The 24,856-nt window shown below is 48.4% G+C and overlaps 1 protein-coding gene across 1 annotated transcript in view; it reads right to left on the reverse strand.

The window, feature by feature from the left end:
* Positions 1-24,856, reverse strand: part of TENM4 (teneurin transmembrane protein 4) — an 848,025-nt gene that overhangs the window by 821,969 nt on the left and 1,200 nt on the right. The gene's annotated exons all lie outside the window — the stretch shown is intronic.

Below are 24,856 nucleotides of genomic sequence, written 5' to 3' on the forward strand. Positions count from 1 at the left end.
TATGTACCTTAATTAAAAATATTTAATTGCAGGCTTCCCTTGTGGCTCAGTGGAAAAGAATTCACCTGTCAGTGCAAGAGACACAGGTTTGTCTCCTGATCCAGGAAGTTCCCACACGGTGTGGAGCAACCAAGTCTGTGTACACAACTACTGAGCCCATGCTCTAGAGCCCGGGACTCAAAACTACTGAGTGATGTGCTGCAACTACTGAAGTCTACATGCCCTAGAGCCTGTGCTCCGCCACAAGGGAAGCCAGCACAATGAGAAGCCTGCCAACCACAGTGAAGAGTAGCCCCTGCTTGCCACAACTGGAGAAAAGCTCATGCAGCAATGAAGACCCAGCAGAGCCATAAATAAATAAACACAATTTTTTAAAATATTTAAATAATTTCATTTAAAATATTGGAGAAGGCAATGGCACCCCACTCCAGTACTCTTGCCTGGAAAATCCCATGGACAGAGGAGCCTGGTGGGCTGCAGTCCATGGGGTCGCTAAGAGTCAGACACGACTGAGCGACTTCACTTTCACTTTTCACTTTCATGCATCGGAGAAGGAAATGGCAACCCACTCCAGTGTTCTTGCCTGGAGAATCCCAGGGACGGCGGAGCGTGGTGGGCTGCCGTCTATGGGGTCGCACAGAGTGGGACACGACTGAAGCAACTTAGCAGCAGCAGCAGCAGCAGCATTTAAAATATTAAAAATATTTTATTGTTACAAAGTGCTGTCATCTGAGCTTTCAGGGAGTCGTAATCCTTTTGCTGGTGGAGGGTTTGAAATATTGTAAGAATTACAACACTAATTGTAATTAGTACCTATATATTAACTACAATTAATATACAGATGCACTTTTCCAGAGCTTACAGCCTTTTTCCCAGGCTCTCTTCTCTGCCTGGGGAGTCCTCCCATATTTCCCCACTTGGAGAGCTCCTAACCTCTCAGGGCCCTTTAACAAGCAAACTCCAAGGCACACAGTGAGCAAACGTTGTTGGAATAATGGTGCCAACAGACTTGCTCAATGCAGGGTTGCCACAAACCTCCAGTTTGTAAAAAGCGCAATATCTGGGAAGCACAATAAAGTGAGGTATGCCTGTATGTGACAGGTATGATGCTAAGAATTTTACATACATTACAGTATCTCACCCTCATAACTATATAACGAAGACAGTATTCATATCCAGTTTTATAGATGGGGAAGCAGAATCAACAAGGTCAGCTAGTTCGGCCTACTTTCCACAGTAAGCTGGGGGCAGGCCCAGGTTCCCTTCCAGGCCTTTGTCCTACACCCTGGAGGGCAGTGCACCACTCAAACTGCTCTTGTGCAAGCCTGGCATCCATCTCTCAGGCAAAGTCAGGACTTGGGAGCATGACCCAAGAGTGGCAAAAAAAAAAAATACAGACTCTGCAGACAAATGTAATACTGACATTGTTACCCCTCATGCAGTCATTCCCTATTTGCTAGAAACACAGGACAGTTTAGCTAAGGTACACCGTAGCTGAGATCTTGATCAATATATTGATATTGTGTAACATTAAAGGCAAAACCGATACATGGAAAGGAGTTATCTGAGAGCCTCAAACCTGAGCTGGCATCAGAACACCACGGCTGAGCATATTTAGAGTGCACTGACGGGACCACTGCAAAGAACTTTATTTTTGCTCTAATATTTTATTATTAAGACACTGACACGTAGGCACTGGAAACGCATATGGAGTTCTCCTTAGCCCAGAGACCAAGTTCTAGAACCCAGGGCAAGGCTCTGTGCTGCTAAGGAAAGGTGAGCACCCAGCCTCTTCCCCCAGGCTCTCTCCTCTGCCTGGGGAGTCCTTCCACATTTCCCCACTGGGAGAGCTCCTAACCTCTCAGGGCCCTTTAAGAAGAAGGCTGCTCCTCTCCAAAGGCTTACCCTAGTGGCTCTCAGGCAGATTAAGTCATCCCTTACCTGCATTCTCAGTGGATGGAGTGCTTACCTCCAAGGAGGCCCTTTTCTCACTATATAGCATCAGCAATGATACACAGCATTGCACGCATGTGCATGTGTGTGTGTGTGTGGTATATATGATATATAGCATTGCATCAGCAGTGGGCTTATCTGCTTCCCCCCACTTGACTAGCCGAGCCCAATAGAAAGAGAATATACATATAACGTGGAGCTTCCCAGGTGGCTCAGTGGTAAAGGATCCGCCTGCCAATGCAAGAGGTGCAGGCTCCATCCCTGGGTCGGGAAGATCCCATGGAGAAGGAAATGGCAGCCCACTCCAGTATTCTTGCCTGGGAAATCCCAAAGACAGATGAACCTGGCAGATGACAGTCCATGGTGTCACAGAGTCAGACACGACTTAGCAACTAAACAAGAACAACAACAACACAGTCAACAAATAATTCTGCATTATAAATAAGTACTATAAATGCAATCAAGTGCAAAAAAATTTTACAAATTTCTAGCCACATTTCAAGGACCCAGTAGCGATATGTGACAAACAGCTACCATATCAGGGAACACAAATATAGAACAGTTCCATCCCTGGGGAACTTCTACTGAAAAGCACTGGTCTAGAATTTCTCTTTTGGGGAAGTCTTCTCAATGCTGGTAAAGTGCAACTGATTCCCTACTGGGACTGCAGTATGGTGGACATGAACAACAACAGGAATACTGATACTACTGGTTGCAAGATGACACTCCTGGCTGATGAGTCATAGCCAGCTGTGTTGCTTATAAGCTGGCTCTGAAGGTTGGCTTTGAAGGTCCATGCTGGCTTTCAGGAACCCTTCCAATCTATTCTTCCTCTTACCACATCACCCAGTATGATGGCTTTTGCTTGAATCTATTTGAAATACCTCGATCTCCCATTATCCTGTTTGTATTTGGTATTTTGTTCTTGCACATGAAACATCCTCTCCAGTTACCCTGGCTGACTCTTGATGCCCTTCAACACAGTTCAAGCTCCACCTCCTCTCTGACACCGTCCCTGAAGGCCTCTATGCAGAAGCGGGTGACCCGCTTGGATGCCCCCTGAACATTTACACCCTTCTTCAATCACTCCTTCTCATGCATGTGTCTTGAAGCCAGCAGTTTTCCCCTGATTTGGCCAACCACAGTGCTTGGCCAATTGGATATGCGTGACAAACACTAATTGACAGACTTTGTGAATGAGCCCCTAAACTCCAAAAGTCCCAAAGAGTCCAACCTGGTGTCCAGCAGTGGTGGCATCACTTGAATGTGGGTCCCCTCAACCAGATACCACCTCTGCAGGCAGCCCTCCTTGTTGGGATTGTGCATATTCCAGGCCATATCTATAACAGGCTTGCCTTATAAACGTTTGAAGCATAGGATGGAGGGAAGGCAGCTAGCCATCTCCCTGTCTTAGCAACAAACTCACATGCAAAGCAGTCAAGAAGGTAAAAACCTACCTGGCTTTTTACAGAATTCAAAACCAGCCCTGGCGAGCTATGGCAAGGCTGAATCAAGGACCCAAGGGCACCTCCCTTCCTGGGCTGAGTCAGTGGCTTTTGTCTGCTCCATGACTCACCCTGCTGCTTATAAACCACCTGAGCGGTTGGGAACAAGGCTGCTGTGCAGCCCATGTCCACGGGGCTGTGTCCTGATCCCTCCCTCTGTGTCTGGCATCCATAATGACAACCACAGCCCAGGGATGGATGTGAACCCTCCTGTCTCCCCAGAAGGCAACGGGGTCAACCAATCCCCAGTTCTTTCCTGTGAGTCACGGGCAGGTAGATAGTAAGGCTGTGAAATCAGTTTGGCAGTCAAGAAACTTGAAATTTGGACTCGATGCTGCAATATGGATTTAAATCCCTCTGCAGGACCAGTTGGGCTTCCCTTGTGGCTCAGCTGGTAAAGAATCCACCTGCAATGCGGGAGACCTGGGTTCGACCTCTGGGTTGGGGAGATCCCCTGGGGATCTATTCTGGCCTAGAGAATTCCATGGACTGTATAGTCCATAGATGGTGTGTTGCGGATCCTGTCCCAGATTATTCCCTCCCCTAGAAGTGAAGCTAATGTCTTCCTCCCAGGTGGGTTGTAAGGAGGTAGAGATTAGTGTCTGCATCATAGCAGGGGTTCAGAAGAGGTTAGACACCATCCCTGTGTCCTTCCCTTGGCAGGAAGTCCCAGCAACTGAATGGCTTTGTGGGTGGAGGCAAGAGCCATCCTTCCGGGTCTTCAGTTTCTCCAGCTACACAGGTGAGCCAGACTATCCCTCGGTTCCCTTCCAGATCCAAGGTGTGGGGGGTTTGGGTGTGAGAATTCCTTTGTGACTGTGTGTGTGCGTGTGTGTGTGTGTGTGTCTGTGAATGAGAAAAAATGAGAGAAAGAGAGAGAAGGGAGCCACTTTTTTTTTTTTGTAAAGCTCCTTAATGGAATAAGGCAGATTTAAATATTTTGCTTCTAACCCACTGCGTTCTCTTTGTTCTGCATATATTTTTAAAGCTTACCTTTGTCTTTAAGCTCTTTCAGCAATGCAAACCCTTCTCACAATATGAGGTAAAGGTTTTCTCCCTCCTGATGACTTAACATATAAAAAAATGCTAAATCCTCACTCTGCATTCAAATTTTCGACGTTTCTGATAAAACAGGTTGGAAGGGGTTGGAACAGAAAACCTGCTCTGTTTATCTGAGCGACTGATGGAAAGAGGAGGCAGGCTTGCAGCCTCCCAGAGAAGAAAGGTGAGCAGAGTGCTTGCTGAGCAATCTGCCTTGATCACTTCTCAGAACCTTGTCTCTTCTGGGATCCGTGGGGTCAGCACTCTCCAAGGAGCTCCTGAAGGAATCTGGCTCGCAGGAGAGGTTCTGTAAACATTTTTGAAAACTCGTACGTTGGGAGTGCAAGAACACCTATGTGCTGTTTCCCTCTCACGGAGTTTCACATGGGTCTCGTCAAGGCTCTGAGAATTCCTTCAGCGCACGGATACGTTTAGCCTGTCTCGTCTGGCATTTCCCAGATGTATCGGGACACCGGTGTTTTTGTGGTGTTCTTCTCCTTCATGGAAAAAAAATGCTTGAAATCCAGTTCTGGGAGCCAGTATGGGGCAAAGGCAATAGCACCCACTTGGGAGACAGATAAAGTCAAGTTCAACCCTAAGTCCACCAGCAGGGTAGCCTTAGGGATGTTACTTAACCTTCCAGATTCTCAGTTTGCCATCAGTGACAGGCTGATAATATCTACTTTCAGGGTGCCTGTGTGTGCGTCAGGTGAGATAATCCCTGCACAGAAGCTTCTGGTACATGCAAGAAATTTTTAAAGTGGGACTCTTTCTCCCTCTTCTCCTCTTTGCAAAATCACATGCAGAGACATCTGACAACACACTGGTCATTTTTTAAATGTGCCTAAAACTTTAAATCAAATTATTTCACATAGGAAGCCTTCTTAGAACATCATTCCATTTCCAAGTCTGCAAGTTTTCATAAATAGAGTCATCTAGGAAAAACAAAATAATGGTACAGCCACTTTCATGCATATATATATGAAGGAGATCAAGTACTTCATACAGCTCTCTGGAATTTAATATCAAAGAATTTGCCTGTGTCAACTAGTACTTTATTTAACAGAATGTGATATCACTTGATATCCTCATAAAGTGCCTTCCTATCAAAATACAACTGCTATTAACAGTACTAACAACTGGTTTAGCCCTGCGCATTTTATTGAAATCATAACGATGGGCACTTTTGGAATAAGTGTCCCTGGCTGATTTTCAGAGGCCTGTCCCCCACAGAGAGTTCATATGGTAACTCCACTGGGGTTTTCACCAAGGTAGAGTGAAGAGTTTAAAAAAAGAGAGTCATCTCTGGGTCACCAATAATTAAATACACACTAAAAAGAACAGAATACAGAAACAGCATAATCTTCCCTGGCTCTGAAATAAAACAGGTATCAGGGGGACAGCACTTCTGCAGGGAGACCTGATCTCCCCTCACAGTAGCATTCCTTTCAAGCCTGGATGTCTATTTCAAAATACCCATTAAAAAGTCTCCGATGGACTTTAATTATGAGAGGCAGGTAATAGGAGTCTAGTTCACTCCCTCCTGTTGTCTGGGGTGGTTTAGAGCTGCCAATCATCACCTCCTTCTAAGAGGCCCAAGGTACAGACACCGCTTTAAAGAGGATGCTGCGAGGGAGGGGTTCCTACCCTACAGGTGATGCCAACAGAAGCAAGTTAACATACCGTGGGGGCCTGCAAAGTGTACTGAAGGGACCTCCTGTTAAAAGCAGCGAGTTTTCCCATTAATATACAGTTGTACCAAGGGGTTCCCTCAGCCCTGGCTTCTCATTTCTGAGCCTCTGAGGTCCTTCTTCCCACCTCCAGTCACCTGCATACTGTTCCGGGGTGACTTGATGAGATGCCCTGGAAGCTAACAGGTGATATTAGTCTACACACACACACACAGGGTAAAGGACAGCTGAGAAAAGAGCCCATCTCAATAGAAGCAGCCAACTCCAGAGGTCAGAAAGACCTGAATTTGAAATCTGACTCCCACTCCCTGCTGTGTGCTCTCAGGTCAGTTGCTTAAACTTTCTGAGCCTCCAATGTCTGTCTATAAAATGTAAACAAGAATACCTGCCACCTACATTTTATGAGCCCCCCTGCTTCATAATAGGATACCTAATAATGTCATGCTACCCTAGGAAAGCAGAAGCCTTAAGAGTTGGTGTTTGTCCGCCTCCATTGTTTCCTGAATAACAACTCCCTGCGCCCTGAGAGAGAAACTTGCTAGAGAGGCCAGCTGAGAAAGAAAAATGTTAAATAATTCAGAGGCACTAACATCAAGTCTGATGTAGGTATAAAAATAGTTACAAAACACCACACTCCTCTTGTTTTCATTACAGCAAGCTTGCCTCCCTGGGTGGAACAGGAGGGGCTGGGGTCTGGCCTGAGGCTGGGGCCTGGGCCTGGGGCGGAAAACCTCATCAGGCTTCTATTTTGCTCTTCTAATTACTCATCTTTGAATAAAGACCAGGAAGGCATTTGCTTGTCACCTTTATTTTAAACCAGCCTTCCAACAGGGTGGCTTAGTTTGGAACTGGCAGTAGGCTCAGTTATTGGAGCAGTGAGAATTCTTGACATCCTGCCTTCTGAGAGCTCTCCAAGGACGCCAGGCCTGATCTTAAAGCTTGGGTTCAAAGGAGCTGGCTGGTAGGCTGCCCTGAGCCTAAGCCCTCTAGGGATCCCGTAACGCGGGCCTGTTTAACGCGGGCCTGTGTCATTCAGGACGATGCTATTCCCAAAGCACATATTCTGGGAAGAGAATAGGAAGAATCCGACGGGAGAATGAATGTTTACTAAACACCTACAATGGGCCAGGCACCCTGCCATACACTTCATCTATAGTGCCTCCGATCGCCCTCACAACAAATCCCCAATTAGTTGAAAGACTACATTTCACAGGTGAGGAGACTGAGATACAGGAAGTTAGGGGACTTCCCCCCAAAACTCCGGGCTCTCGCCCCCACCCCACCCCCTCCATAAGAGCAGAGCATGTGGTATGAGAAGGTCTTCATGAAATATTCAGCTGCATTTGCAGCTTCTGTTGCCTCTAAGCCAGATCTGAATGCTTACTCAGGGCATTTATTTTTTTGGCAAGGGAGCTACATGGAAATAAATTTCCAATTCATACTTAACAAGTCAGGGAAAAGGGCCTGTTCTTGGCCCGCTCCAGGTATGGGGGGGAACCTATGCCCATCCCAGGGGCAGTAGGCATGGGGCGGGGTTGGAGGGAGGGTTAAATGGGAGGCCAGAATCAAACTTACTGCTTCCAGGAGCAGAGGATTTCAGACAGTCTCTTTGGCCCACTTTGCAGGAGAGAAGAAGGGAGTGATCAGCAACAGGGGAAGCCCAGGCGGGCAGAGGAAGGAGGAGGAATCTGATTGCAATATTTCTTGTCCTCTTAAAACACATGTTCTCATTCTTCACATGCATGCTTAGTCGCACAGTCATGTTCTACTCTTTGCGACCCCATGGACTGTAGCCCGCCAGGCTCCTCTGTCCATGGAATTCTCCAGGCAAGAATACTGGAGTGGGTTGTCATGCCCTCCTCTAGGGGCTCTTTCCCACCCAGGGATCAAACCCACATCTCTTAAGTCTCCTGCACCTGCATCTCCTGCACTAATGCCACCTGGGAAGCCCCTCATCCTTCACATCTGATCCAGAACACTTCTTTCTGTTGGAATCTTGTTTTGCCTCCTCCAGCCAACCTGGGTATGAGAGTTCTTTCTCAGAGTGTCTCCTTGGTGCCAGGCTGTGCTGGACGCCGGATTACTGTTATTCCATTTCTTTCCCAAAGCAGGACTTGTTACTCCATATTAAAGAGGAAGGAACTAAGACTAAGAGGTTATTGAATCTGCCAAACATCATACAAACTAGCACAGTGGACCTCAAGGAGGGACAGCCCTCTATATCAGAGTCATCTAGTCACTGGTGCCAATGTAGAGACCACGTGGACTAGTGACGGCTTAGCTAGGATTTAAACAAGGTTGGCCTGACTCTCCAACTCGAGATGTCTGATAATATCTTTCCTATATCCTAAGAATTCTGAGGTCTGAATGGACTCCCTTGCCCTTCTGTCCTGAATGACACCTACTGCAGGTCACGACTCACTCAGCAAGCTTTAATGGACTGATTGATCGGGATACTCCGTAATTGTGCCGAAGATCCAGATGAGCAGCCTCACCAAAGAGAGCCAGTCATTCTGTAACTGAATCTTTAAAAGGGACAGTGAGTCCACTTTCCCACACCCTGCAAACCCGGACAGCCCCTGCTTGCACTCTTCCCATTTACGGGGAGCTCACTCCCTCCCCGGGCCGTGCAGTACTTGGCAGGATGCTCTCCCTCATGGTGAAATGAAGCAGCTCCCCACCCAGCCTTGGCTTCCAGAGCCTCTGGGGAAAGACTGCTGGTTAGCTCCTATGAGCAGCCCCAGAGACCCGGTCAGCTTTTCCTGACTGATGCAACGATGAAACAGAAGAAGACAGGCATGGAGCCAGAAAGCTCCAGATTCCAATCCTGGCTCCATTGCTCACAGAGTTGGTGACCGAGCACCCTAAGTCAGCCCAGCAGAGTTGTGATGTTCAGCTCACAGTAGGGATCAAATGGCTTAACCCCCTTAGCTGGACCTGGCTCCCCCTCTGCTGGGAGTTGTGACACCTGCTGACCTTCCCCACATCACATCCTCTCTCTGGTCTCTGCCTCTGGTGTCCACTTCTGAACAAGTGACCTGGATTCCATGATTATGGAGGGGACAGGAAACAGAGATGAGTGGCAACATCAAATCAAGGATGACAACCATGAGAGTTACCATGGCAACACTTTAACTTGAAAAGTTCCAAGCTGGTGCTGTAAATGATAGGCACTCCCCACCCCCTGCCCTCACACTCATACACACACACACACACTCCCTGGCTCAAATGTGGGGGCCTTAGAAATCTGTTTGGTGCCTGAGACAACTACCCAAACTCTGGTGTGGAATGAATTTCCAGCCTATTTCCACCTTCAGGGTTAGGTAATAAAGGGAAATTTTCCTTTTAGGAACCTTAATTAATTTTTGCTACCAGGCACCAGTCATCAGTGCAGGCAGGTGTCAGGAGAGGCTCCACATCTTCTATTAAAAGTTTTAGCTGAAAATTCAGAGACTTCTGAAGCTGTGTTTATCTTGCTCCTGCTGCAAGGCAGAGTGGATGAGCTCCCCAGCCCTCCACTTTCTGCAGACGAACCACGAACAGCTCCTGGAAGGGACATCTGCTTTAAAGTCAGGTAGATCTGGGTAGAAACTCTGGCTCCCTGACTCACCGATGGGGGGTGACTTTGGGTAAGAAGTCTAACCTCTCCGCGTCTCCTTTCCTCCTCTGGAAAATGGGAAAAGTAAGACCTCAGCTTGTTGTGAGGACTCAGTGAGGTTATGCAGGCCAAATTGCAACACACAATTCAGCAAAGATTGAGCAGCTTTCATTGGCAGACACTCTCTAGGCACAGGAGCTACCTCAGAGGACAAAAGACAAAGATGGCTGCCTCGTGGAGATTCACCATAGTCATGAGAAGCCAAACAGATGCAAAACAGCCAGAATAGATGAAAACAGAACTCTCATCCCCAACCTCTGCAGCAGCCAGCCCCACACAGTCAAGACTTGGGCAGTCACCTGCCAGCTTTCCTAATTTTTGCTCCCTGCTGCCACCTGAGGACCAATGAGAGCGAGTGAGACGGCTAGTCGCTCAGTCTTGTCTGCCTCTCTGCAACCTCATGGACTGTAGCCCTCCAGGCTCCTCCGTCTATGGGATTTTTCCAGGCAAGAACACTGGAGTGGGTTGCCATTTCCTTCTCCAGGGGATCTTCCTGACCTCAGGAATAGAACCGAGCTCTCCTGTATTGCACCAGATTTTTACTGAGTGAGCCACCAGGGCTCCCTAGGAGAGGACCAATGAGAGAGAGGCAAATAGGTTTCCTAAACCAACCACAAAGGATGGCCCACGCCTGGCTTCCTCAAGCCAACAGCCTTCAACCAAAGCAGCCCTTGAGTATTGCCCTTTTTTCACTGTTAACTGTCCCCACTGCCCTACCTGCCTTTGAGTCAAACCCAAGGCGAGTGATGGTGGCTGACTCCCTTGTTACAGTACAGGCTTTGAATAATTAGCCTTGGCTTGCTCTCAGTTGGGCAGTCTTTATTTATGTCCACAGCCCACATGCTTAAGAAAAAAGTAAATTATATAGTATGCTCTGCCCTTGAACTTCCCCCCAACCCCTCAGGTTATTCTTAACACAGCAGTCAGAATGATCTTGTTAAAATCATAACACATAGTATCTAACACCATGGAAACAAAATATACAGCGGTGTAGGAGAGGTCTGAAAAACTAGAGGCAGGGAAGGGTGGCGGTCACCAAGGCAAGAGAATTGTTAGGGGGGATCTTGATGAGAAGGCAAAGGTGATGGAAAAGCAAAAGACCTGGAGGTGAGCACCTAGCCATGCAGATGTCCAGGAGAAGAAGACTTGAGGCGGAAGGCACAGCCCTGAGGCAGGAGTGAGCCTGACATGTTCCAACAAAGCACGAGGTGGGCTCAGAGACAAGGGGAGACTTGGGTGATACCCTGACACTGCCGGTGAGGGACAGCTCCCCACATAAAATGCGGATGATGACTACTTCCTGACCTAACTCCTACCAAAACCAGAGGGAACATAAACTGGGCTCAGTCCTTCCCCAGGACTACGGAGCATCACATATTAAAAGCCTTAAAAAAAGGTTGCTAACTTTTGACCCAGCAATCTGAAGTAAAGAAATTGGGCTGAAGGAAATAAAGAGACAAGCACATTAAAATGTTTATCTCAGCATTATTGACAGTGGTAAAAAAAAAAAAAACTGAAAACAACAAAAGGAAACTGGCTAAACAAATAATGACATATTCTTATGATGGAACTACTGTGTAGCTATTTTAAAGTCATTTTAGAGAGAAGATTTAATGGCATGGGGAAATGTGATGTATTAAGGTTACAAAATTATGAGAACAATCTGCTACAACTGCTGGGGGAGGGGGAGTAGTATTATATGTAGACTCAGTACTGGACAGAAAACCAAAATGCTGGGAGGAGTTACCTCTACATGGCAGGATTACAGGTCATTTTCATTTGCTCTTTGGGTTAAGTTTTTTATGTTTTTCTATTGCTTACATGTACTACTGGTATCATCAGAAAGAAATCACATTAAATAAAAACAGGATAAATGTTACAAAATTTTCAAAGTAATATTTATCCTAGCAATAAAAATTGCTACCTGTTGCACAATGTGTCATGAGGTTTAATTAGTTTGAGGACCTGAAAAAAAAAGCCTGAAGAGGACCTGGGAAGACTTCAAACTGCAATCTTTCTATGACATGAAAATGACCACTCTCTACTATGCCTACTGTTTCACTGTGGCTGCCCCCACCGAGGCCACCACAATACCAACAAGGAGATGTGTGAATCTGACAGGACTCCACAGGCCCTGGCACTCCACGTGTGGTAGTCCTGAGCTTGGGGAGATGAGGCAGAGCGGAGAGCAAGAACAGGGAGATAGAACCTGTGGACCTTGAACCAACAGCATCAGCAGCTCCTGGGAGCTCATTAGAAATGCAGAGTCTCAGGCCCACGCTCCCGTCAACTCAATCAGAGCCCATGCTTGGACAAGTCCCCAGGCAGTGCCCAGGCACGTTAAGTTTCAAAGGCCCTCTCCAGAAGACAGCATGTTTTCCCAGCTTGGGGTGGGTTTGAGATGATCTCAAGTAAGAGGGTTTCTCAAGAAAACAGTAATTATTTGAAAGATGTAAAAAATCACCCAAACCTTCCAGATGTGCAAGGTCTCCAGGCCCTCAGGTCGTGTCAAGTCTCCAGCACCAGCCCTGGAGAGCTCCTCCCATCTCAGCCTTCTCTAGGAAGCAGAAATGGCTCAGACATTCCCTCCTCTACCCAGGGAATCCCGAGGCCCCGCTGGCCGGATGGAGGGCCGTGCATGAATAGTTAATAGGGCTCTGCCCAGAAATGAACATAAAAGCAGCAAAACCAGGTCAAAGCAATATCACCACATCCCCCAGCGAGGGCTAGGCCTTTCCCAGCACTCAGAACACAACTGTGTTGGAACGAGAAGACAGGCTGAGAGAGAGGGCTACTTTTCTGACCCAGATGCCCCAGTTCGCCCAGAAGGCCCAGGGAAGGGGTGGGAAAGAAGCCTTGATTGCTATATCCATAGTCCCACGGCTCAAATAAATTAGGTCACCCACCTCATACATAAATTCCTCAACACTTCTTTGAAGAAGAGAGAGAACAAATATGTCATGAGGCTCTATAACTCTGTACCATTTCTCACTCTGGGTTACACTTTTCGAATCAGTTGGGGAGCTCTGCAGAGCTCTGTGGCCTGGGTCCCAGCTAGAGCCGTTCAGAGAGCTCTGGGGGTGGAGCTGGGCATTGGTAAGAGTTCTCAGCTGATTCTGAGACACAGTCAAGCCTGGGATCCACCATGCAGGGCGCTGAGCCGGGACTCAAAATCCAGCATGGGATAGCAGCTGGGAGAAGCAGGTGGAACATGATTCTGACCTGGCTGGGCAGACTGCCAAAGGGCCAGAGCTGGAGTCAGAAAACAGGACCACGCTCTACATCTCGAGCCCCTTGGCTTTTCCCCTTCTACAGACACCTCTGTTTTCACAAGGTAGGTCCTCTCAGAGTCTGACCTGCAAAAACTAGAAACAAGCTTCTGTGAACCCTCCCAGCACCCTGCCCAGCAACCCCTACCCCCCCACCCCCCACCAACACACACACCTAGGTCCACTGCTGAACCATGATGACAGTTCAGTCAAGACTCTGCAAGCAAGACTCAGAGGGTCAAGAGCCAAGTGGGCGAGGGGATAACAGGAAGGAAAAACAGCACTGGCAAGAGCCACCGTTCACACAGAAGACGCAGCCCGTCAGGCACTGAGCCAGCTTTACCAATTCCACATCAACTGTTTGGGGTAGAGACTTCTATTTTCCGTTTTAGAAGTGAAAAGATGTTGAAAGCTCAGAGAAGTGACTTGAATTCAAACAGATACTAGGTGAGAAACAGAATTCAACCCCAAGTCCACTGGAATTGATTACTGTCTTACATGGCTTTGAAAAACACTTAACTGAAGTACATGGGAGAACTATCCACAGTGGAGGAAAAAAAACTCATGATTCAGGTGGCCCTCAAAAAAAAAAAAGATGCTCATTCAACAATGATAAGGACTCACAAAAATGCCACATTCTTTCCTGATAATCCTCTCAACAACCCTACCAAATAATCATCATTACCCCCAACTTATGGATAAGGAAACTAAGGAGTGTAGGCATTAAGTAACTTGTCAAAGTCCCACAGAAATGAAGTGTCACAACTGGTAGTGGGGCTGTCCACAAATTTGGGGTCTCTTACAAGCTACCAAGACAGGAAGTGTAGGCAGCGGTTTCACAAGATGGCAAAAAAAGTGAGCTGAGCCACAGGGTTCCGGGGGCCTCCTGGGAAGGAGTTCCAGGCTGAGCACCCCCTCCTCTGTTACTCTATCAGGGCTACTTTTGAATTAAGCATCTTTTTTTTGTTGTTGTTATAATCATTCATCCTGCAATAACGGAACAGTCTGCTTTATTTACTCCTTGAGAGGGACGGAGCGCGCGGCTGGGAAACATTGAGGGGTTTACACAGGATTAGGATGAAGTGCATCCCAGGGAAACTGATAAAACAAAAGGAAAACAGGCCAGGCAGCAACAGAGCTCGCCAGCCTGTACCTGAGAAGGCCCATGACTCAGCATCGGCCACACTCCACCAAGTCCCAGCTCTGCAAACCCAAATTCCTGTGTTGGGGACAAGTCTTGCCACCACCAGACGCCCATCTCCATCAGGAAAGTGGGGACCCTGCAAACCTCCAGAGAGGATCCTGGCAGACAAAGGAGCTGACGTTCTCCAGGGCACAGCGCGCCTGGCCCTGAAGTCACCTGCCTCCTTACTTTACCTGTGCCAGGTGTTCTCCTGAATGAACACTTAATCCTCACAGCCACACGATATGAGATGAGCTCGCCTGTGTTCCCGATTGTACAGATGAGAGCTTTGAGGCTCAGGAGGTTGCCCAAGGTCATACAGTGAGGTAGTGGGTGTCAGGGTCTGACCCAGTTCTTTCCAGCTCCAAAGCTGATGCTCTTCCCAATATTCCATGCTGGTTAGTCAGAACCACCTCAGAGCGCACACACAGAGAAACTGACTTCAGGAGCCATAAGGAGCAGTTCAGGTTGGACGCTAGGAAGCACTTCCCGGCCTTGACGGTAGACAAACACTAGATAGGATAAGCCAGAAATGCCAAACTGCTAGAAAGGGCAGACAGGAAGAGCTGAGAGTCCCTGACCACACGGCACTGGGGAGAGCAGAGTGGGACACGCAGTGGCCAAACATTACAGGTTGGTTCAGTTAAAAAATAAATAAAAAAGAAATCCAGACTTCACTAGCACTCCAGTAGTTCCCTGGTGGCTCAGATGGGAAAGCATCTGCCTACAATGCAGGAGACCTGGGTTCGATCCCTAGGTCGGGAAGATCCCCTGGAGAAGGAAATGGCAACCCACTCCAGTACTCTTGCCTGGAAAATCCCATGGACAGAGGAGCCTGGTAGGCTACAGTCCACGGGGTCGCAAAGAGTCAGACATGACTGAGCAACTTCACTTTCACTTTCAGTTTCCAGGAGTTAAGAGTCCAGCTGCCAATGTAGAGGACGCGAGTTCGATCTTCGGTTCGGGAAGATCCCACATACCAAGGAGCAGCTAAACCCATGCACCACAACTGCTGAGCCCACACACCTAGAGCCAGTGCTCTACAACAAGAGAAGCCACTGCAGGGAGAAGCCCACATACTGTGACGAGTAAAACAAAAGAAAAAATAAAGTGCAAAATTTAGAGGAAAAAGCTAAAATGATTCTCTCAAAATCATCAAAAAATTCTATTAATTCACAGGTTACAACCCTCAATAACTTGTCTATTTCTTCTTAGCTCTGTTTCAACAAATGCCTGCTTTGATAAATACATTTGGGTTTTAATAGTAGAGCATTTGGTATTTTTCTAAACATAAAATTTTTTTTGTGGCATTTTCCCATGTCACAAAAAACATGTCAGAAACAACACTTAATCTTTGTATAATATCCCACTGCTTGGCTCTGCCATATTTCACTTGTCCGATCCAATTCCTATTCTTCTTTTCTCACCATTATAAATAACACTGCAATGAACATTTTTATTCGTACATCTTTTCTGCCCATCTCTGATTATTTTCTTTGGCTAGATTCCTAGAATCGGAATACTGGAATAAAGGGAATAAGTGTTTCTAGGACTACTGGCAGTTATTGCCTAATTGCTTTCCTAAAAGGGTAGGTTAATTTGCATTTTCACCAGCAGCAAAGGAGAGTACCTTTCTCCCAGCATCTTCTCCAGAATCCAACGTTGTCTGACAAATAATCTTGGCTAGCAAGTGAAAAATAGTAGCACGGATCTGCAAAGAGGCACGGAGTGTGAAAATACTCGTTCAATAACCTACCTCTAGTCATTGAACGAGTATGTGGATAAACAGGGACTTGAAGTGGGTCCCTACCCACCACCCAGAAGGACTCAGCCACAGCTTGGGTTATAAAATGGTTGTCAAACATCAGGTATTCTTTTAGGAAATTTACATGAGAGTTTTAGGAGGTAAGGACTTTTGCATTTATCTGATGATCCCAAGCTTCTAGACCAACACTGTCCAAGAGAACTTTGCGGGATGATGGAAATGATGTGTATCTGCGCAGTCTGATATGGTAGTCACTCGCCTTTCCTGAGCACTTGAAACATGGCTAGTGCAATGGAGGAGATGAATTGTTAGTTTGATTTAACCTTAATTAAATTGAACTCAAATTGTGACTAGTGACCACATTGCACAGCGCAGCTCTGGAGTACCTAGTATTTACTGAGTACCACCCAGTATTTACTGAGTGACACACTCACAGAGTCCCCCAGTGCCACCTACCTCTGCCATCCTTCCTGCAAGGCAAGAGTCTGCCTCTTCTACCCTCATCACTGGGTGTCCATTTGTTCTCTCAGATGCAGGGTTAATGCTATTTATCTGCCATCTGGGGGTGATGTAAAGATCAGCTAATGAATGTTTGCAAAGAGCTGCGTTGCTGACTGGTTCTCAGAATAATTGTACATTAATAAAACGTTTCAACGACCAATACTCATCCAGAGGCCAAAGCACGGCTTGGTTTATTTAGTAAAAGGCTGATTTCTAAAAAAAAAAAAAAAAAAAAGGCTGATTTCTCTGACTCACCCTGCACCAGATCCTGCCACCGTGGATCTCGTCAATGCCAATTCCTTTTGTTTGAAAGGTTCCACCAATCAGAAGATACTAAAATTTACCTTTGCAATGGTTTTGATGTCTCAGTTTGATGAGTAAATTAATAATACAAACAAGATTGGGGAGGGCGGATATTTAACCAACTTGAACAAATTGCTTTTAAGCTCTTAAGCACTTTAATTGCTTGCCTGACAATGATGCAAATTTTGAAATGTCTGGATCCATTCTTAAAGTAGGCCCAGTAAAAGCACCTCTAAAGGGAAACACTTTGCTAATAAGCACTCAGTTTTAATTACCTGGCGTTCTAGAAAGCTACAAAGTTGCCATTATAAGAAAAATAAGGTCTGGGGGTCAGAGAGGTGTACAATCAAATGCTGGGCCTTGGTGTGTGTCCTGGACAGATGGCTTGCTTTACTGAGCTGGTTTCCCCATAGAGATCATGGTGGTAACAGCAGCTACCTGACATACAGAAGGCACTCAGTTTGTTTTGTTCCTGCCCCATTCTTCCACTTCCTGGACAACCACAGGATGAGAAGGATAACAAAGTTCCTCCCCAGCCTGCCTGAGAAAATGAAGATGCCAATTCTCAAAACTTAAAAGGCAAGAACATGTTTCAATGCTATTCTCCCAGAACGTCCCATAGCATTGAAACATGTATATTATCATATGTGAAACAGAACACCATTCCATGTTCGATGCATGAGACAAGGGCTCAGGGCCGGGGCAATGGGATGATCCAGAAGGATGGGATGGGGAGGGCGGTGGGTGGGGGGTCCAGGAGGGGGAACACATGTAAACCCATGGCTGATTCATGTCAATGTATGGCAAAAACTATTGCAATGTTGTGAAGTGATTGGCCCCCAACTAAAATAAATAAATTTATAAAATAAAAAAAAAAAAAAAGGCAAGAACAGACATGTCCTTTATAACACCAGACTACACGACAGCTCCTCCTGATGTCTAGCAGTCACTATTATTACTTTCTGTAATAAGGTCAGAGTAGGAGGTAGCTTGAGATCTTGCTTCTCCAAGTTGGGCCATGGACCAGCAGCAAAGTACTCACTGGGAGTTGGTCAGAAATGCAGATTCTTGGGTCCTAAGGATCTTCAGACCTACTCTAGACCTACTGAATTTGAACCTGCATTTTAACAAGATTCTCAGGTAATGTGTGTTCATATTCAAGTTTGAGAAGCACGAATTTATAAAACATCGAATCTACTCTCCTCTCACAATCTGGTTTTCTAGAGAGGGAAACTAATTTCAGAAATTGGCAAGTGTTTTACCGAAGCCATAGGGGTGGGCTCCAGGTCTCTGGTTTGACTTTCAAAAAGTTCAAAGATCAGACTTTTAGAAATCAACAATCATTCCACAGCGAGAAAATGGGGTCTTTTGTGAGAAAAACATTCTTAAAACCTAAGGTTCTTGATGATCATAATGATTAATCAGTTGCCTCTTACACCCTTTCCTCACTGTAGGTCCAGGCCACGTTTACCATCCATTGGCAAAGCAAATGCAGGGCTCAGGGGACAGGGAGGAGGGGGCAGGGCATACTTGCTCTGAGATCCTGCTCTGATGTCCTGTTTTCTTTTTGTTTCACAAATGAAACAAATGCCCCAATTTGATGTTGGAGATGTGGCAAAGGACAAAAATACTCCCTCACCTCCCCCAAGTGAAAGTGGAGTGTGTCAGTATCAAGGCAGCATCTAAACACTTGTCAGAATTCAGAGTCTGTGACCAGCAAAGCGGGTTTCCTTTATGGTGACCACACCATCAGATCTCTCCATCCGATCTAAAGGAACTCCTGATGTCTCCTGCTGAGCCTGGGGACACCTTGGAAATGGGAGGACTGGACTTCCCCCACTGGCTCTACATAATACTTTTTCAGAGGGCGAGTCATCTAACCAAAGGGAACAAATCTTTTCTGGGTCACAGAAATCTGATGCGTGAAAGACAAAGGAAGGCTGACAAACACATCTGGGGACTGAACTGGCCCAGACAAAGATGGGACAAGAGTGGAGACCAACTACCACTTTAGGAACAGCAAGCAGGTTTGTTTTTTTTTTTTAAATTGTGCCCAGGGATCACAGAGTGAGACTTTTAGGCTGCTTGTCCCAATAAATGCCATGCCGTGGACAGTGGGGTTGGGATAAGCTTACCTTAGGGTGGTTTCTTTAGTAAACTTTTCTAAGGCCTCTGAAGCAAAAAGGGGAGGCAGGGAGAGGGGAATCCAAATGCAAAGACACACTCAATTCTCTGAGGAACGTTTGTCATTCACCAGGGAGCCAGCCTCACCTACAATACAGACACATATCTACATATTTTGTCTCCATTGCTGGCTTGAAGGGTTACAGAGAGTGATGATTCCAAGACAGCCAGGGAAGGAAAATGTTCTTGGAAAAAATGATTTGCCTATCAGTTTAGCAGAAAGGCTCAAAGTTATGCAAATCCCCTGCCTGAGGTCTGATTATCACCCCTACCTCCCTCTCCTACCTAGTCCCTCATGCCTGCAAAGGATTGCAAAGTAAGCAGCCATATTCTGGTTTAAAAGATGAAGTAGAAATCACAAGGGACCCTACTCCTTTTCATGTGTGACAGAAGTCTCACCATGGCATATGCCTCTGACCCTGCAATCCTGCTTTCTGGGGATTTATCTCAAGGAAACACTAAAATTGCCCAGTGTGTACAAGAATAATCACTGCAGCTTTGTGATAATAATAAAAAACTAAAATAAAAATAAACTAAAAATAAGCCAAAAGTCAAAATTTGTGTACTGTTCTACTAAATTATTCCGTATTAAAATGTTGAGGTTCTATGTACCCATTAAAAATGTTGCCATGGGGAAAAAGTCATAACATGGAAAGATTTATCAAGAAAGGAAAATCAGCACTAAAAATATTGTAAATATGATCTCATTTTTTCTAGTCATAAAGAGAAGTCACAAGGTACAACCCCAAAATTGGTGAAACATTTTCTTTTTGCTTTTCTCTGCATTGTCTTACTTTGCTGCAGTGAACATATATTACTTTGGTAATTAGAATAAAGACAATAAAAGTTAGAAAAAAATCGTGACAAAGTAATAAATATATAACCCACAGAGGACTAAGCCTCTACATCTACAGTTTCATTAGCAGCCTTCCTTATGGAAAACTATAAATTCAGGGATCCATGCACACGTGGTTCCCTGGGAACTGGGGCATGTGTGACTTTCAAAGTGGCCCCTATAGCAGTCTTTCAGCGCAAAGCAAAGATGGAGTGATTTAGTTTCCAGTTACAATAAGCCAGGCTGATAGACCATGTTAGAAAGCAGGTAAAATTCAGCTCTTTAGATCTGAAATTGATGTGGATTTACGTTGCTAGGCTCTTGGAATCAAACCTGCATTTATGGATGTGGAAGCGTGCACTGGGACAGGAACATCAGGAGGGCTGGGGTCCAGGCAGGGTAGCCACCTGTTAGAACCAGACAGGCAGCTAAGTCCCCAGTGAGGATCTGTACTATGTGCTTAGTAGGCCTCCTTTTCCTTCAACCTGTAATACACTTAAAGAGTGTGAGCAAGTGTCTCAAACTGAGCCCCTTTCTTGTGTCATCCAACAGTACCTTAAATTCTTAATCACCTTTTTGTCCCATTATCCGTAACTTTTGATCTGGAAATATCAGATTATGTAACAAGCCAATCTGCATGAGGATGTAATTCCGTCAGAAAAAAAAAAAAGGGACTCAATGAGGGAGAAATTCTAACAACACTGGAAATGACTTTTCTAAGAAAAGAGAAGATATTTTTGTTTCAAACATTTGAGCTGGTTTTAAATAGACTGTGGATGCAATATTGCTGGTTCTTCTGGTGTGGTTGATTTCCCTGCCCATCCCCCATCCTCAAAGCACCACGTTGTAAAGGCATGAAGGAGGTGGGAGGGAATGACCATCTGTGAATGGCTTGCAGTATGTCAGAGGCTCTACGGACCTTAATCTTTACAACGCTGAAAACTAGACAGTATCTTCCCATTTTACAGGCAAGAGGGCTGAAGTTTCAAAGGGAACTTGCCTAAGGCCATAGAGTCATGACTCCCGTCCAGGAAATTAAGGGGTTAAAGTCACGTCCTCTCAATTAACTGCCACAAAACCACGGAGGAGATCCTACCATCTAGAGTCAGATCTACTGGAGGAGAGCCTTTGGAGATCCAAACCAACCGCCCTCCTACGATACCCAGCTTTCAAAGGCAACACGTGTTCCTACAGAGCTCACTACCTCATATTCCAGGTCATTCCATTCGCTTGCACAACTGTCTTCTGGTGGTTCTCTGTGGGGTTGGGGCCTAGTTCTGCGCTCTGGCGCCCCGCACTGAGCAAGGCTGACCCTTTTCTCCCCACGGCCCAGTAGGATGGTTCATTGGCCTACTGCCCGCATTCCGCCCACCACCGGCCTCAAGAGAGGGCTTGATACTAGGAGGCTGACGGATGAATCCAAGAGATCTCTCTGGAAAACCTTTCCATCCCTGACAACTTCCCCAACACAGACCTGGCGAACCCGCACACCAACTTGCACCCTGCCCCCACGCGCTGAAAGACACGTGATAGGAATCAAACCTTCCCCGAATCAGTCCCCTAAAACTATGTGAACGTCTATGTCCTAAGTCCTGAGGAACGTGGGGACAGCTAAACCTTCAAACGTTCGCAAAGCACCGCGGTGGAGAGGAGACACACGATCACCTCGGGAAATCTGCTCCAACGGGTCCAGGTCCACCAGGCGCAAGGACTTCCCATCCTCTCCGTTACCAGAGAAAACGGATTCTGTCTCAACGTCCCCTTATAACGCCCACAAAGAGAGGAATGTGGTTTTTGCGATTTGACTGGCCTCCCGCGCTCCTCCCCTCCCAAGCGCGTGCGCGCGAATACACACCACACACACACACACACACACACACACACACACACATACACATAAAACTTGCTTCCACCGCCACCACCTGTGAAAACACATCTCTTGTAACTTTGGCGAAGAGAGCTCCCGGCGAAGCTGAGCGGCAGGGCGCCCGCAGCGCGCCGGGGGTGGTGAGGCTGGAGGGCAAGGCGGGGAGAGGGGAGAGATGCGCAGCGCGGACTCCTTGCTGTGCCGGGGGCGGCTACTTGGCCGGGAACGCGGAGATCTCGGCTCGGGTTTCCCACCCCGGCCCCGCCCACCCAGCGGCCCAGCTCCCGCGGACTGCGGCTCTGTTGGCCCAGGAGCCCCATGCCGGGGACCGCTGGCAGACGCCGGGGGTCACAGGAGGGAGCGCGATCCGGCCCCGATCCGCGCCTCCCACCGTGAACCCCTGGAGGTGGTCAGAGGTGGGCGGGGAGGAGGGTAACGCGGGGCCAGAGCCGAGGCGAGGGGCAGGAATGTGTGGCCCCTGAGCGCAGGGAAACAGGTTGCTGCGGAGCCCCGTCCCCTTCCCGCGGCGGCCCAGCGGCGACCCTGCCCGGGGGTGAAGCTAGCACCTCCGGGGCACACTCTGCCCCTCCCCAGACTTCCGCGGGCCCGGCCCGATTCCCGCCGGCAGCCGGGTTAAAGGCGCCTTCAGCAAGGTCAAGGCGAGGCCGGCCGGCACCTGGGGATATTTCCCAGCCGAGCACGAGCTTTGCAATCGCATTGTTAAGGATCATGGCAGCGGCAGGAAATCCGAACAGCCCCACAGGTCTGCGAGAGGGAGGATTTATTTTACAGCGCGGAACACACTCAGACAACACACCCGGGATTTTGGCGGGGTGGGGGCCGCGGGGGAGGGAATGCGGGGTTTCTGGACGCTGGAATGTGGGAAAAACAAAACATTTCCCATCCGTGCAGGCCGCCACCTCCACGACTGAGCGAGGAGGTAGCTCAGAGCTGCTGTGCCCCAGACTTCAGAGATCTGCAGGACACTGCCAGGTCTGGCCGCCTAATCCCTCTACAGGCGAAAAACAAGATTAAAAAAAAAAAAACACACACACACACACAGAAAAAACACTCTACTACTGTGGTTTCTCTTTCAAAGCCCATCAACGTGCTGCAGGTGGCAAAGTGAGGCAGCGAGATGCAGAGAAGAAACACAACAGAAGCAAACTGCCGTCCGCGAGGCAGAGACGCCAGGCAAGAGGAAGCCGCACTCGGCACCCATCGGATCCGCGCCGGCCTGGCCCAGGAAGCCAGGAATAGGTACCCAGTGCTGGCGGACTCACTCTTCCTCCAAGCCCGTGCCCGAGTGGGCCTGCATTGCCGGGATGCTTGGCCTCTCCGAGGGGGGACCAGCCATCGCGGGCAGGTTTCTAAACACACGAAAGGCACTGCGTGTGGAAGATGGAGAAGAGGCGCTCGGAGAAGCAAAGAAGAGGGCCTTTAAGGTCCCCTAGGACACAACTCCAGTTTCCTAATACAGCATTCCTTGGAAGGCCTCCCTCACCCCCCAAGGTGGAGGCTTGGTCCCTCCGAACTCAAAGGATCCTGAGTTCTGACTGGCTTTTTCTCTCCATCAATCCCAGATCCTTTCCCGGCCCCTGCCTCGATCTGCGGTTCTTTGGGGGGACAGTGGCATCGGCACCCAACGCCCATAGCGGGGGTGGGCGCCGTGATGCGGGGCGTCGCTCTCCTCTCTGGTCCCGGGGTAGGAGCGCCCGGTACTTACATTCCTCAAGCCAGCAAACTTTCGGGCTTGTCCTTCGCCAACCTGGGGCTCCTATCAAGGTTCCGGGTAATCACTGAGGCAGTTTATGTAATTGCCCGCGATGCCGTTCAGCTGATCTCCCGGCGAGCGCGGCCGCCCGCTCAGCACATGGACACCGTCTCAGCCCTGCGCTCAAATACCGAGCGTCCCTCGCCACCGCCTTCCGCAAGCGGTAGGGCGCTCTCCCGGGCTAGTAAAACACCAAGAGTGCGAGCTGGACTCGGCAAAGCTCCGGCTGCCTCCCGGCGCCGCTTTCGCCGCATGGGTGGCTTACAGATAGCCGCGTCGCTACAAATCTTCTCGCCAGGGCTGGTGGTTGGAGCGGGTACGGAACCGAGAGGGGGGCTGCTGCGGTTCTAAAGAAGACTCCGTAACCCAACCGAGTAATAATACCCTCGTCCACATGGACCAGGATGTATACAAATCGCCTTAACGTCTTGCCCTGAAAGGGGAGCCAGTTTCCAAAGTTACAGACCACGCAGTTGAATTTCTAGTACTTTCCAACCTCGCCTAGGCGGAGGCAGGGCAGAGAAGGGCGGGCAGCCGCCAGCAAAGCCCACCCTACTGCCCCGCCAACGAGGACTCACCAGTTGAACCTACCCTCACCCTACTAGTTGACTGTATTCCCTGGTTGCCTGTACACACACACACACACACTCCTCGCGACCACCTTCCCCTTCCCGAGTGCTCCTAATATAGACTGCATTTTTAAACCGCGAGGAAAATGACTAAGGAGCTCGGTGATCACATTTCATCCCAGAGCACATTTCCCCGAAGCTGGGGTGCCATCTTACACACACACACACACACACACACACACACAGATACACACACACACACATATACGGGAGTGCTCCGAGTGTCCACCCAGGGGCTGCAGCCTCAGCTCGCTCCGAGGGGAACATGGACACCGCTGCAGGGCGGCGGGCTAGGAGAGAGGGGTGCCGCGTCGGCTGCAGAGGGCACGGGGCTGAGGTCGCGTCTCCTGGTTCTCCGTTCCAACCGCAGGGCGCGCGGGGCCGTCGCAGCCGGCGCTAGCCCGACAGGGCAGGCTGCAGCTCGGGAGCCCGGCGCCGCCTCGCGGGCTCTTCCAGCGCCCGCCGGGCTCTGTGGCGGTCGGGTCCGCAAAGGGGATGCGGACGCTGGGGCCAGGGCGGGGAAGGGGACCCGGGCAAGGCCGACGAACCCCGGCATGCGCCCAACCTCGCGGCTCTCTCCTAGCCTTGGCTCCCAGGCTCCAGTCTGCGGCGGGGTTCCGGGGGGCTGCGCGGCAGAGGCTCGGGGCTCCAGACCCACTCGCCTCCCCGGAAACCCCAGCCGTCCCCGCTGCCTCCCC

This window comes from Giraffa tippelskirchi, chromosome 10 (genome assembly GCF_054371585.1).
Source record: "Giraffa tippelskirchi isolate mGirTip1 chromosome 10, T2T-mGirTip1v1.2.pri, whole genome shotgun sequence".
NCBI classification, from domain to species: domain Eukaryota; kingdom Metazoa; phylum Chordata; class Mammalia; order Artiodactyla; family Giraffidae; genus Giraffa; species Giraffa tippelskirchi.